The 16,321-nt window shown below is 37.2% G+C and overlaps 1 long non-coding RNA gene across 20 annotated transcripts in view; it reads left to right on the forward strand.

The window, feature by feature from the left end:
• LOC146872768 (uncharacterized) overlaps positions 1 to 16,321 on the forward strand; it is a 248,702-nt gene that overhangs the window by 198,807 nt on the left and 33,574 nt on the right. For 18 of the 20 annotated variants that reach the window (XR_014982560.1, XR_014982553.1, XR_014982559.1 and 15 more), the window contains one exon: positions 5,151 to 8,337. The exons of 1 other annotated variant lie outside the window; for it this stretch is intronic. This is a non-coding gene — a long non-coding RNA (uncharacterized LOC146872768). Of the gene's footprint in view, positions 1 to 585; positions 652 to 5,150; positions 8,338 to 16,321 lie in introns of those variants that run through there. One more of the 20 variants, XR_014982557.1, reaches the window with a different exon arrangement.

The raw sequence follows: 16,321 nt of genomic DNA on the forward strand, positions 1-16,321 counted from the left end.
GCTGGGTTAAAATAAAAAAAAAAAAAAAAAAATCTAACGAAGCAATCTTATTTAAAAAAAAAAAAAATTTATTTGAAAGAAAATCAAAGCTTTGCCAGTCGTCGATATCTTTTAAAAATTCTTTTAGCCTCCTGAGGATGTAATTCAGTAGCAGAAATGCGAAAGTTATAAATATCGAGACACGGTGGTAATGCATGGTAAAATTGTAAGACGGTAATATCGTGTAGTAAGTGGAAATTGCTTCTTCAATTCTGGCACTTTAATCCCGAGTAAGAAAATCGATGTTTCCCTTAGATCGACAGGAAGGGTACATTGATTTACCTCAGGAACGACAGCTTTATTACTCTATTTTTATATGTGTGCGCTTGTATATATATGTGTGTGTGTGTGTGCGCACGCGTGTGTGTATGTGTACAAATGTAACTGCATGAATAAAATCAGCGCTTGCACCAAGACGACGGCTTTCACCTGAGATTGATTCCCATCCCGACGAAAAATGCGGCTACGTTGCTGCCGCCACCGCTTTAGGATCTTGAGATTGGATTCTCTTTCCCTCTATCACTAGTTGTACTTTTTCTTTCATAGTACGACGACGACTACGACGACGACGACGACGACGACGACTACGACGAGAACGAAGAAAACGAAGCGAGACGAATCGAAGCGAACGTAAATAACCATGACTACTCTTTTACCTTCCGATTACGTTATTTTTTTACTTTTATTTTAATTTTTAAGAAAGACATTTCTACGAACACGAAATTTTCTTTTGAGTTATAATATCGACCTATATATATATATAAAAAAACCAAAAAAGAAAAAAAAAAAGAAAAAAAAATTGTAAGCAAGAAGATTTAACAAGAAAAAATGGAATTGTTTTTTTTTTTTTTTTTTTTTTTTTTTTTTTTTTTTTTTTTTTTATAGAATCTTAAATAGTCGAAATAGTACTCCTAGAATTTAGAAAAATTATAAATTTCTTTTCAAAAGATTCTTTAATATATTTGATTGCTTGAGTAATAATACGAATTAATTAGAATAAAATATATTTTATAAAAATATTTTTTCATAACTTACAAATATATAATTTTATTTCTTGCGTTTTCTCTTTGATTGACAGACAAATCTTACTATTGCATTTTGAATACGACTTCTTCTATGTGATTACTTTAGAATGCTTTTCACCACTTATTTCTGCTTACGCAAAGTTTGCAGATCAGAAAGCCACGGAGTTATATGAATAGAATGCTCTAGCATAGTAGGAGCGAGAAGAATAAAAAGAACGGCTTATACGGATTGAAGACGAGACGACGTTGACGTAAGCGAAAATTGAGGATTTAATTAGTTACATTGGCCGGTCGATAATCAACGAACGAAAAAAAAAAAATCTTTAATTACTCTACCACGAATATTATAGAAATATTCTTTATTGAATTTTATTCACTATTGTATATGTCGAATCATATGAAACTTCTATTTCGATTGAAAAGATATTTTCGAAAGGTCCCAACTTAACGAATCAAAATAAAAATAAGAAAGTGTAATAATTAACATATTTTTAATTGATAAAAATTTATATCTTATTTCTCATATATATATATATATATATATATATATATATATATATATATATATATTTGAATTCTTTGATTTTAACATTATTAACGAGTTCGGAAATAAAAAAGCTATAGAAATTCGTTCGAAATCATTAAAGAAACACTGGATACTCAGTGCTTCGAGAGAGATCGTCGATAAATCTTTCGCCCCGGCGACCCAGCCGTAGCTTTTTTGCCTGGTTCAATCGAACTGCCAATTTCGTTCAGTAGAGAGCGATCGTTCCGCATGCATCAGACGAATTCGAGAACTTTTACGCGAATTTCCCCGTTTTTCGCAGTCGCATGTCAATGTCACAGACACTCTTGCACAATGGTACGATGCTGCTGAGGCCCACGATCGTGATGTACCCAAACGTAAAAATGTGCCGTTAAAATTAGCCAAGGGCTATAATCGTTTTTTCTTCGAGGATAGATAAAATTATTAACGTTCTTCGATCGCTCCATAATTTTACATTATCAGGTCAAAATAGATTTATACGATTGATCAATAACAATGATAATAAATTATTATTATTATAAATTATTTTCTATTAGTTATGAATCGTTCCTAATGAAGATACATTTACGTAACAATAAAATATATGGGACAAAGAGAAAATCTAGAGAGTTTTAATTTAGCCGGAGGATATCTCGAAGGCGGTCACGATACAGTTCGGTTTATCCTCTCGAAAGAAAGGATAACGAACCGTACATTTTGGCAGAAGTGATAGAAACGGTAGGAGGCAATCGTTGAAACCGTTTTGCCAATCGCGAGCAGGCTGGATATTCGTGATAGAATAAGAAAGCGAAAGAGAGAGAGAGAGAGAGAGAGAGTGAGAGAGAGAGAGAGAAGGAAAAAGAGTTAGCCCGAGGGTATCCGAAGGTATCACGAAAGGTCGTTCTCATACGAGGATCCTCTTGGAAGCTGCCGAAGGCAAGTTCGATCCAGTAGGAACGAGAGAACGACACCTTGATTCGAGACTTTTCATCCTGACAGTTCTCAACGACGAACACGCTTCTTTGTGTAAGCAGAGTTAAAGAGAAGTTTGCGACTTGAGGCAATAGAGGCCCCCTAGGAGAAAGAGGGATAGGAGGTTTCGAATTTCGAACCTGGACGTTTCGTTCGTCCTTCCTATCGAGAATCGCTTTTCTCCGGAGAATCGAAACCACCGCTTCGCAATGCGGTTCAAGTTATCGCTTAAAGAAGAAAAGCACGTCAGTCTGAACTTTTCTGCCTTCGAAAGGTTTTCATTGGAGATGCGCTAGTCGCTTGTAAGTGCTTTATGCAGTTAAGTAAGTTACGTTAGTCGAATCAACGAGAAATAAGATTCTTATTTCTTTTCTTTTTCTTTCCTTTTTTTCTTTTCTTTTCTTTTTTTTCTCTCTTTTCTTTTTTTTTCCATTCATATTCATCAGCATCGAATACATCGTCTCTGTGACTTTTCTTTTCTCGTCTTTTTATTCTTTTTATTTTTCTTCTTTTTTTTTTTTTTTCTTTTCTTATCTTATCCCTTAATTACTCTTACTATAACGAACGTATGAAAAATGATACATTAAAGTTAATATGAAAATCGAAAATTTTAACGATTTAAAGTACGAACGATATTAATTTTGGTTCTTTCGTAATTTCTTACGTACATATGTCGTAACATTTCAATATCAAATATTACTTATTGGCTCTTATAAAAACCAACATGGTTCATTTTCACTTTCTCGGAAATGAAAAGGGACAACATTAGAAATACTTGAAAGAATATTTTACGAATTAGATGCGGTAGGCGTCAAAGGGTTAAGTCCTATTGTATTCTTACTAACGCAAGAAGCGAGATCGACGGAGATATTGCCGCTAACTACAGGCTACGGAACAGCCGGCACGAACGAAGGCCGGATAACGCGCGATACCCGCAGCTCTTCAATTAACAGAACTAGCAATTATACGTTATTTAAACGAGTTCTCTTCGCTCGGAAGCGACGCTTCTACAGTCCGTCGGTTCTTTGATTTTACGCTGAGTTATACAGAGCGAGTACTTGCACGAGATGCAAACTTTTTCCAACTAAAACAATATCGACGTGTTATCCATAACTTTTCAGTATACAGAAAATATTAAAGTATATTATTTTAAAATGATGAAGAAACAACGTCGAACATTGTCGCTTGTTTCTTAATCGAAACATAAAAAGATATATGCTTATTAATAATATTTTTCTTTCAACTATAAATTAAAATTCTCGAATGATAAAAAAAAATTCTCTTTCTCTTTCTCTCTCTTTCTCTCTCTCTCTTTCTCTTTCAGGTAACTAGAAGATATAATTGTGTCTATCGAAATATGCTTTGTTGATTAATTTCGGGCTTTTTTCTTTTTTTTTTTTTTTCATTGGAAGCTTTATTTATCTAATGTAATCGATTAATCCAAATGATCTCTTTTTAGTAAATCTCTCATTGAGATCGTTGATATTAAGATCAAGCGTTTACAAAGGAAACATTTACTCAAACTGTTTCTACAATCCTTACGACAATGGATTAAAAGTTTAGCGGAGATTATAATGAGGCTCGAGAAGTATTGCATCTGACGACAAAAGCGAAATATTTATCGTAGGATCGCGCGAGCACGAAAAAGAGAAAGAGAGAAACGAATGGTCTCGTATTATCCTTCGAAGACAGAGTTGAAAGACGGTAACGGAAACGCGTTGACGATGAGAGAGTCAAGGACACGAAAGCAGAGAAAGACTAAGAGAGAGAAAGAAAGAGAGAGAGAGAGAGAGAGAGAGAGAGAGAGAGAGAGAGATAGAGGAAGGTGGTAAGGGTAGTTCCGTGCGAAATCTTGGGTAACTCTTCTACCCTGACGATTCCCATGGCGCTTCAATTAACAGGGCTGGCAATTATCTGTTATTTAAATGAGGCTCGGGCGCGGAGGCGCGTCTGTCTTTGTACCCGGATGTCGTAGCAGACTGTTGGCGGAGAGAAGAGAGACCGACGACGAGAGGGTAAAATCCTGATACCTTGCAAGCACCACTAAGAATCGTGGTGCGGGGCTGTTATGATGGGGATGAGGTAAAAGAGAGAAGTACTCTATGCAACCGTCTACCCTTTTCAGTTATCCCGTTCTTCATTGTCTTTCTTCTCCTTTTTCTCCTTATATTTCGACTCCATCTCTCTTTCTCTCTCATTCTCTCTTTTTCGTCTCGGACGTTCACCACAACGAAATCAACCAAACAACGATTTCTCTATTTATCTTTCTCTTGTTATCCTCCCGAGGCAGAAAGTTGACAGGATTCGCTTGCAATAGCAGTTCCCGAATGTATGAATTTTTAATAAAATCATCCATGCCAGATATCACGGATCAACGTTGCATGATTATTTATTTCCATTGTATTATTTGCGAGTATTATTGACATTTGTATGATAGAAGATAGTATACTTTCTCTTCGCTCGAACAAAATTTTCTCCGTGATGAATTTTCTTAAGACTATAACAGCAATAATAATAATAATAATAATAATAATAATAATAATAATAATAATAATAATAATTAATAATAATAATAATAATAATTCCAGATGGTAAAAATGGTGTCAACGATCGCGCCTTTGTCGAAACGTACGACGTTGGGTTCTCGAAGTGGAAAAAAAGCAAGTGCGGCTAGCGAAGGACTTTTAAAGGGGCGTAGCACGATGCTGCAAGAGGGCGAAAAACGTGGAAAGGGAGAAAGGTTGAATGCAAGTAGAGAGAGAAAGAGAAAAAAAAAGAGCGGAGTAATAGAGAACGCATTGTCGAAAACTTAGCATCCACGTTTGTCCCATATGGCATCGAAATGACCCACAGGGGACGAAAGCTGCTGCGTTCGTCGAACAAGCGTAGTATCGATCGAGGGTTGCTTTTCCATTTTCTCTCTTTCTCTTTCTCTTTCTCTTTCTCTTTCTCTAACCCTCGCATAACCTTCATACGGCGCTTCGTATTGTGTTCTCGACAACGACGATGCACTCTTGCTTCTCAATACGCTCATCGAGATACTAGAGTGGCACCGTGTTGTTTCATAGGACAAGTTGTGACGTTCAAGCGAATCAGAGAAAAAAGATGAAATGAAACGAAGCGATAGATTTCTAGCCAGTGAAAATTCGAATGATAAAATTGATACCATATACTGCATCACGTTATCAAACGAATTCATGTTCTTTTTTCACTTTATTTCCTTTTCTAGTTTCATTCAATTTAGAAAGATAAATAAATTGATAGATATTATTATAATTTTCGTTGGGATCATGGAAGAAGATAAAAGATGATAACAATCTCATCGATATAATAATAGAACGATTTACAGAAAGTTATACTCATATTTTCGAAGAGTATCTTTGTCAAGATCAACTTCATGAGTTATAGCCATAAAATAAAATATAGTATAACTTGGCGACACATCGTCATCAAAGAGCAATTCAAAGTTTCTTTCATCCACAAGCTAAGACTTTATTTAGAAAACGATATCTTGCGAGAAATCAAAAGAATCCTATAGAGGAGAAGAAAAGTTTATGATAGTTTGTTCTAAAAGATCAAATCTTACGGAATTCTCATAAATCCTTGGAGAAAATTACATGAGTACTCATGAAATTATGATTCATAGGAAAGAACTATTTTCAACTGTGATTATAATTAGATTTATTATTATGTATCTTCATGAAAATGGAAGTAATTAAGACTAAATATCGACAATTAAGATATACTCTTTCGTCTTGATATGTTACCCTTATTGTAAAAGTAATGGCCGGGCAGTAAATTTCGATTGGAAACGAAAGACTCGAAGGTAGTTTCAATTACTTTGAACGTCACTGAGTGAGCCCGAGATCGAGGTCACGTCAGTCAAGCGATTTTCCGTTTCCTGCTTTCGTCGTAGTCTTTACCGTTGTCGCAGCCTCCAACGAGTATACGAAAACTTAGCTCTCCTTTTGCCATTTTTCTTCGCCAACTCGTCACCGATCGTCTTATCTACACCAGTTCTAGCGTGTAACCAGAGCGATACCGTAAAATTGAAGAGAGTGTAATTCGAGCTTCGCCCGGGCTCGATTTGTAACGACGACGAGCCGTTCTCGAAGCAGATCCGATAGACAGACACAACGTATAGACCACGCTCATACATTCCCTCATACAAAGATAAATGTAGATACACGAACACGCAAGGAAGGAAATGCTGTCGTTTTACCGGAAGCTATCTGCACGGACCACCGACACCAGTCACGTCGGTGACGTTCAACCGCGTTTTAACCTTATTTTCTGTCGATCCTCCCGATTGCCAATCACCGTTGCTACAGGAGATAGTAATTACGTCTTTCCGTAAGAGTTCATTCGGAAGCTGGAATTACTGGTGACCGAGACGAACGATTAATCGACACGAGCAACGAACGACTTACCTATACATATAATACACGGACAACTATCTATGGCATATACGTACATGCATGCTCGTATGTATCTACATAACATTCATTTCTTTTCGCACACGTTACAACAAATTATCCTTGTTACATCGTAGCTCATTATGATTTATATCTTTAAAAGTTATACACTTTACAAATGTACTTTGTCTCTATTTAACATAATACGCATTAACCTTATACCTATTTCACGTTATAATGACAAAAATACTCATGATCATATCCCATTCTCTAAGCTAATCACGATTTTTAATAATCGATAGAAAATGTGAAAGATTGTTAAAAATTTCGTAAAAAATTTCAAAAATATGAAAATCATATTTTAAATAAATTAATATACTTATCGATATTATTCTTATTATCAAATGAAATAACGAAATAGCGGATATTTTAAATCGTTAAATAGTATTTTTTTTATTTGTTTGTAACATTGAAACGTTATCAATTAGAAACGGAACGAAAGATTTGTTTTTCGTTCGTGGAACAATAAACTTAGTTGTGGAAGAGGAATGACATCTCCTTAACAATGAATTCATGAAAAGAGCTCGTTGCGCGTTAAGTAGCCGCCATTTGGCAATATAAACGGTAATGCGTAAGCGCAAAAACGTTATTTTCTTTCTTTTTTTCGTCCTAGCTAAAGCGCGCGCGGGCGTCACTTTTCTCTTTCATGGAGCATCTAATTAACGACGTCGCGGAACAAGCGCGCATAATGAAAGCACCGAGTGCTCGCGTCGGCCGCGTGAACCCCTTTTGAATAGCCGTTTACGCCTCGCCCGTTCGCGCAATTAGCGCACGCATTTCAATGGGCCGGCTTAGATTCGTCTTCGTCGTCTTCTCGATGATACTCGCTAGGGAAACCGAGAAGACGGATTTATCGTGACCTGAAAACCATCACGCTCGCTTTTCACCAAGATAAAGGATTTTTCCTATTTTATAAATTATAATGATTACGCGCTAAAAATCGTTTTAGAAAAATTTACGAAAGAAACTTAACGTCTCTTCGTCTTTTTCTTCTTCTTCTTCTTTTCCATTTCAAGATATTTATTATTTCTATTGAATAAAATGTCATGAATAAAAAACTCGTAAGTCGTGATTTCTTCTTCATATATATATATATATATATATATATATGTGTGTGTGTGTGTGTGTGTGTGTGTGTGTGTGTGTGTGTGTATGTGTAACATCAATAACTAATTAGATACGTTTAAAACATTATAACGTAACAACATCTCAATTATATGTATCTTTTATCTGACGTTTATATTTAACAAATGAAAAATTTCCAAATGTTATATAAATACTGCATTTCTTTATCCATTGTATGTTCTTCGTTATTATATGATAAAATGATAATTCCTCTAATATAGATTATAGCTATAATTCGGAAGTCACGATCACGTGGCATTTAAATATCTTTAAGGAACTTTGATTAGATGTATTTTTCTTTTTTGAAAAATATCGTTAGAATGGATTTTTCAAAAAAAAAAAAAAAAAGAAAAAAAAGAAAAAAAAAATCGATAAATTTACGGGATATATTCTTTTTTGGATAATTTTCTCATAGACCAAAAAGCATCCACCATCTTCGTAACATCCTCCTTCATCCCATCCTTCTCTTTCTCCTTTTACTCAGAGTCTCGTCATTCGAGTTGGTTATACGACGGCCAGGTCTGTGCGCCCGATATCAAAGGAATTGTAAAATAGGCCAAGAACCGGCTCGTACGAGCACAAGCAGCCTCCGCACTACTGTGGTACGCGCGAGGCCCCGATGTATTATTCATACGACACTGCCAACATTCGTGGGGCCGTTCTCCACCTTCTTTTTCTTCTTCTTCTTCTTCTTCTTCTCCTCCTTCTTCTTCTTGTTCTTCTCCTCCTCCTCCTTTTTCTCTTTTCCCTTCATTCCACGATCCCTTCGTAAGCCCTTCTGTCTCCACCCGCTATCGCCTCGAATTCTTCTCCTTTCATTCTTCCTTTCTATCTCTCTTTCTCTTTTTCTTTAATACAGATCGTTCGTCCTCTCACCGGTTTAACGAGGAGTCAACTCTCCTTCAGGATCCCAAAGTGCTAAGTGGTCGGCGCTTTACGAAAAGATCCAAAGTGAGTCGCCGATTATTTGGACTCGGCGCGTAATGACGCGAGAAGAAGGTCGAATAATTAATCTCGAGAGAAGGGAAAGAAGAAGAAGAAGAAGAAGAAGAAGAAGAAGGTAAGGGCCAGCTTCCTCGAACAGGGAAGGACAAGGACGAAGGAAAACGAGTAAAGAGTCGCCTACTCGATATCGAAGAGGGAAAAAGCTGGTATCTTCTCTCTCTTTCTTTCTTTCTTTGTCCTTCTCTCTCTCACTCTCTCTCTCTCTCTCTCCTTCCTACACTTCTTTCCTTCGCTTCTCGGCTTTTGTTCCCTTTTTTGTACTTCCTCTTTTTCCTCATTCTTCTTTTGATCTCAGAACTTACCACCGTCTTAGAGTAAATCGTCGGAGAGAATAAAAAGAGAATATTGACAATCCTTTAGTCGTTACTTAGAGATATTTTTTTCTGAGTCAAAAAACCGCACGTCACTCTTCTCTGTCGACCGTTTACGAAAGAACAAACATGACTATTTTTCATTGAAACGACGAATCATTTCTCCTTTTTATACATATGTATATCTTTTCTCTAAGGTTTTTTTTTTTTTTTTTTTTTTTTTAGTTTTTAGTTTTAATTAATTTCTTAAGGATTTAAAGACCCTTTGTAATCTCTGTCCTTGACATTTCATTTCAACTATACGATAGGAAACTTTGTTTTAGCGATATTCTAAAAGAAATTATGAAATTACGAAACTGAGATTACGTGTTTAAAACTAGTACGTATTATTTAAATACCGAAATGGAATTAAAATGTTGTTGACGAAAAGAAAAAAAAAAAAAATAATAAAAAAAATAAAAATCACTAGTTCGATTTTAAAACGAATTTCAATCCCCAAATAGGAAATCGTGCCATCCGAAAGACCAATCCGACGCGGTTGAACGATCCTTTGAGAGGTATGGGTTGGTTTCGTACTCGTAAAGCGGATACCAATACATTCCATCTTACCACCCTCGTCCACCTCGGTGTACCCAATAACCGCCGTAGCTTCTCCGTCGTCCTCTAACTTTCTGTATCTGGATTTCTCTCGATCAATGGACCTACCGCGTGTACTTGCCTTCAATCGTTCGTTTGAGAAACGTCACGGCTCCTTTTCCTGCGGAATCGAGTTGCCACCGGTACTTAGATCTCGATTTATCCTTCAAAGGGAGATCGCCTAGCCTATGAACCGCAGAAGCATGTTTCTCAATTTGCTTTTCTTCTATCGTAACAATCGTAGTTAATATAAATGGTATATTCACGATTTCGAACGATATGAAAATCATATTATTAATTAAAGGATTATAGGAAAATCGTATTATTGATTAATGGATCATATATACGTTATTATTGGATCATATATGTCTTTACGTATATAAAGATATTCAGTTCATTACGAGTCAAAAATTTATCGTAGACCGTGAACTTTGTTCGTGAAGGGAATAAAAAAGGAATCGTTATATCTCCCAAAGGACATTGCAGACGTGATAAGGAGAGTACCATTGGAGAAGTATAGTTGGCCCGAGCGCAATAACTTTGCACTGGACATGCACAGGCATCGAATCGCTTGAATACTTTCACCGTGGGGTGACTGGTTTATCAGCATTTCCAATGGGATTTTTCAAGCGTCCTTCGTATTGAGGGGTAGGGGTTCGTAGCAGCTAGCAACAGTGGTGCCGATCAAAGGGCAAAATCCCCTCCTTCTTCGGGAATCCTTCGTAAAGTCCACTGGGAGGAAATCTCCCTGCTTATCGGCACCCAATCTGTAGAGTCATTGAAGTGTGGACCTTATTCCCTTGTGCCCGTATATCGTTTTTTCTTCTTTCTCTCTTTTCTTTTTCTTTTTCTTTTTAAGACGTAATAAGATTAAAATTAGTGTACGCGAGACAGAATGCTTCTTTTTTTTCCTAGCTGAAACCCTCTGAAAGAAATTGCATTGGACTGATCGTTTGATGTCAACATTTCTTGTCCCCCTTTACTGTGGTTGAATGGGAATTCAATATGAATTATTTGTTAGATATATGTTAGATATATGTTTGTCGCTTACTACTATCTATGTGGTTGATTGATTTCAATTCGTTTCGAATTATCACGAATGACGGAAAATGTCTTCCGTAATCAAAATCATCCCTTTTATTATATGACAGTAAGAATTCACGTAAGAACTTAATCGGTTAATTATTTCAATATTTTCCGATATAAACATGGAAAAGATTTAAATGTATTATAATATAGTTGAAATTTTCAAACATTTTACTTCATAGGTTTTAAATAAACGTGCATTCATAAATGACGGAATATCTTATTATTCAATAAAGAATCCTTCTGGGAAGCTAATTTATTGATTTTTTTTTTTACTCATCCGGTGAACACTGGATACAAGTCGTTAAAGTTCGCTTTTAACTTTCTCCGAGTATTCAGCATACTTAACTTTTCTTTCTTTTATTTTTATTAAAAAAGAAAGAAAGTTTTCAAACTATTTGCGGCTGCTGTAGAGGATCGGCTGGCGTTATTTATTTTGCATAGATCTCTTTGCATTTTCTTAAAAAGGAAGGATCCAGCGTGGAGTGGGGGGACTGGATACGATCGCTCTTGCTAGAGATTTATTCAAGAAACTACTCCATGCACTTCTTTCAAGTGTGTATTGGATAAGGGCGTAGTAGAAGAAGGCAATATGAGCGTAGGATTGGGAAAAGATCGACATCCATCACTCTGTTAGCCGAGATAAGAGCCCAGCCTCTGTTCAGGATGAGCCTGTCGAACGTACCCAAGCCACCACTTAAGAAAATACAATTGGATGGTTGAAATAAATTTTCATGCACTACTCTACGAGTTTTTTCACTTGACCCTTCTCTTTTTCTCACTATCCACCTTCGCCTCGTTGGTTACTCGCATTTTCTGTGACGTAGACCGACGAACATGGCCTTATAAATCAGAAGAAGCGAACAGCCAGTATCGTTCCGATAAAACCAAAACGAATACATGCGATTGGAACTACTACCACCATCTATATCTATACACTCTGGCAACTACAGATAATTAAATTATACATTTCTTTTATCTGTTGAAGAATTAAATTACTCGTTACGTTCGTATTGACAGATAAAACAGGTTTAACTGGTTAACGGAGAGATAGCGACAAAAATATTTGTCGAGTATCGATCAGTCCGTTTGTACTTTATTTTTATAGAAAAAGGGAAGAAAATGTGGGAATAAAAAAGATTGAAAAAAGAAAGGTAATATCTAAAATTTATCGTGTTTCAAAATAGTTCTTGTATGCAAACAAAAGAAAATTAGTATAAGTTCGCGAAACATGTTCGGGAGCGCTTGCGCCACTACCACTTGGATAGTTCAGTGAAATGATTTTGCATACAAATTACTGTCACGCTATTACGAAGGCAATAATATAGGGGTTCACAGGGAAAGGAAAGAGGAGTAAGCTTGAGAGAAAGAGAGAGAGAGAGAGAGAGAGAGAGAGAGAGAGAGAGAGAGAGAGAGAGAGAGAGAGCCACACCCGAGGTGTATTACCGAGTACGTCGTTTTAGTGGAAGTAAATTGAATCTCATTGGCCCGGTACCCCCGACCGACGAACCAACCAACCAACCAACCAACCAACCGACCGCCTCTAGATCGGATGCGCTTTAGACAAAGAAGGATGGTAGTCCGTACAATTTGCATATTTACAGAAGACGATCTCTCCCTCCGAAATAAAGTGAAGTTGACTTGGTCCTATTTTATTCTGTAGACGGATGCCGTACCATTCCTCGTTCTTAAATACGTTTCAAGATGGGCTTTGTGACCTTTAATTCGACCAAGCTATCACGATGTGACTTTATACTTTCTTCCATGGAAAAGGATTTCTTTGTTTCTCTGTCTATCTCTTTTACTCTCTCTCTCTCTCTTTCTTTCTTTCTCTTTGTATCTTTCTTATACACTTACAATTGTATTGCGAGTATTCGAATTAAGTTGTTACACCGACTTTCGTACTAATTAACTTGCCATCCTTAAAGAGCTCGAAGATATATTATAATATAAATCTCATTCTTATTTCTCTCTCTCTCTCTCTCTCTCTCTCTCTCTCTCTTTCTATCTCTCTCTTTCTTTCTTTCCTCGAGCGGATCATCACGTGTAAAGTGAATCCTTTAAGGTGACGTGAGTGATGCCGGGACTATACGAGATAAATTCTAATCTCGATCGTCTTACAAAGTGTTGGACTATAAGTTTTTATCCTCATCGATCATCCGCAGAGCATCGAATATAAGATAGCTTTAGATCGAGAGACGACATCAAACCATCGAGACACTTAATTGCAAAAGCATTGGCCTCAAAATCAGTGTGCGGTCAGGCGTTCTTACTTGCGAGTGTTAGCCAGGCAATAAAGTCACGCAATCTCTTCCAGGCTGACAGCACGGGACAATGGGAAGATTCAAGCAGGGTGCCGACTAGTGACTGGTCCATCGGAGTCCCGAATAATGTATTTGATTTCGGTTTTCAAAGGACGTCGGCCGATATGTACGCATAGAACACACGTGTGTTCTCTATCTCTTTCTCTCAATACGTAAACGAGGCCACGTGTCTAGTTTAAACAGAAAGGGAGAACGAGGGTAAAGATGAAGAGGGAGAGAGAGAGAGAGAGGGAGAGAGAGTGATAGAGATAGAGAGAGAAGAGAGTGGCGCATGGTTCAACCCCCTTGCATGAAACGTTGCACCACCGTCTCGACCACTGTTGGCAACCACCGTTTGGATTCAACGCTGCGATCCTGAGCCGAGAGTGCGCTGAACCGTAAGGTATTGTCGTCGGCGTTGGGGCTCGGCACCCCTCGTTGCTTTCCTAAACCACCTCCGCGCAAATCCAACCCAACCACCCCTTCGCCACTTTCTCTTCCTGCTCCTCTACCACCTCTTCGTTCTCCTCCTCTTCCTTTTCCTCGTTCCAACACCCTCGTCTGTGCCCTTTATCCATCCTCTTCTGTCTCGCTATCTCGTGCTTCTCTCCCTACGGATTCTGCAAACCAGACTCCGGATTATTTCTAACAGCACAGTTTTCGAACAGCCCATTAAAAGCCGGCTTGTTGGGACGATAAACGCCGATTCGGAGCTTCAATCTCACCCTTCTTTATTTATTTCTCTCTTTCTCTCTCTCTCTCTTTCTCTCTCTCTCTCTCTCTCTCTCTCTTTCTCTCTCTCTCTCTCTCTCTTTCATTTTCGTTCTGTTCGCTGTTATCTTCTTTATCCACCCACCTTTGTTCGTATACACTGTAGAATCTTCTCTTTCATTTCTATCTCTTTCAAAATGTTGTACGAGATTGTTTCGAAATGCGATTTACGAATGAAGGTGAAACGTTTGAAAAAATCGAATAATGTCCCTAGATTCGATGAACAGTTCATTCACTATTAATCTTCTTGATAATAAAATAACCTTGTTTCGAAAGATTTCAACGATAAGAAATTGTTATTATTTTTTCACTTACAAGATGAAACTTTTGTTTACTTACTCGTTAGTACGTTTCACATTGGAAAGGAGGTCAACCAAACACTCGGAGTACTAAACTGTATCTTTGGAAATCCTATGTAAACATGACTCACATTGTAAGTTGGTCTTTTAGTCCGATCGTCTTTAGAGTTGGATCTCGTTAGTTCAACGTTTCCATTTCGGATTGCATGTAATCGTTTAAAAGCGTAACACACATAGAGAGTTTAGTCAGAGATACCGTAATTAGAATATTAATTTGCCCTAATGTTTCCCAACTGACATTTGTATGAATTTCTTCTGAAAAGGGTGATAGCTTCGAAGGAAGAAATCCGCCTCGGATAAACGAGAACTTTTGTCTGAAAAGTTGGAATCTGTATAACGCTCGCAATTCATCCTATTCCTCCGAGATATCTATATAACCGGCGAATGAAAGAAAAGAACGATGAATAAGGAACGAAGCTCGGATACGGCTTCTCTTGGATTGTAATCGAAAGGTAAGACATTCTCAAAGAAGCATACAGACGACTTCAGGCTTCTTCGATAAAGTTTCGCATAGTTGATTTGATGGAGCAAATAATTAAATATATCGCTACTCCTATTCGCTTTACGAAGTATCATCGTAAGGTAATATATTTAAGAAAACTCATTTCCCGTTTCTCTATTAAATTATTTATTTCATTAGCCTTTTAAAAAGGGCGTCGACGACATCAAGTAGTAAAAATTAATACAATGTAATCTGAAAAAAATATTCGTATAAGCGGCTTAATCAAAAAAAGAAAACCATAAACATTTTGTAGAAAGAGTAAACTTTCTCGAACTATCTCAATCTCCGTTCTCTCTTTTTCTCATTTTCTTTTTCCCTTTCTTTTTTGGATTCACCCTCTTCACTGTCCGTTATCTTTCTTTTTCTTTTTTCTTCTCCTACCTCATCTCATCTCTCTCTTTCTCTCTTAGTCTATAAATTTCAGCAATTTCAGGAGTGCTCCTGGCTTCTCTTCTCCATGGCGGTGGAGGGAATAATAACGTGACGACGGAGAGCCCAATTGTCCCCTAATGCCGCGAAGTTTCTATTCAGAACATCTTTTTGTGCGTTACTACCGGCGGACGTGGGAGTGAAAGTCATATCTTGCAGCAGCGGGTGGAAGGGCAAGCTCGCAATTCAAGCGAGCAACGTGGGAGGGTTGCCAACTCTGCTATATGATAATGGAGTCGCGATGGTACGCCTACTACTTGATGTGTCTCTCTATCTTTTTCTTTCTCTCTCTCTCTCTCTCTCTCTCTCTCTCTCTCCACATGATGCGTGCACGCCTTTATGTTTATCCTTTACACGTATACACATCTTTATACTTGTATAGATTGACCGAAGCATCATCCTTTTATCCAAACACAGTAGATACCCATTATTTTTATCATTATTTATTACTTCATTGAAAATCATTCATCGAGACAAATGAAAGATATTGGATAAATTATTAATTATTTATATTAAACGTATGTATATGTGTTTAATTAGAATAGGAGACAAATAGAATAAAAAAAAGATTTTATTAAGTCGACATGTAAACTCAGAACTCGTCGTAGATTAATGAAAATTGTTCCAGTTATAGGCGTTACTACACGTTGATAAATGTGTTTGACTAACCCAATGAGCTTTGCAGACCTCACGGACAAAAGCTTTTGAAATACGCGGGGCATAAATACTGAAAGGAGGACAGGAACTTTCGGAGCTT

Source organism: Vespa mandarinia, chromosome 9 (assembly GCF_050613455.1).
Source record: "Vespa mandarinia isolate Hongniang chromosome 9, ASM5061345v1, whole genome shotgun sequence".
NCBI lineage: Eukaryota > Metazoa > Arthropoda > Insecta > Hymenoptera > Vespidae > Vespa > Vespa mandarinia.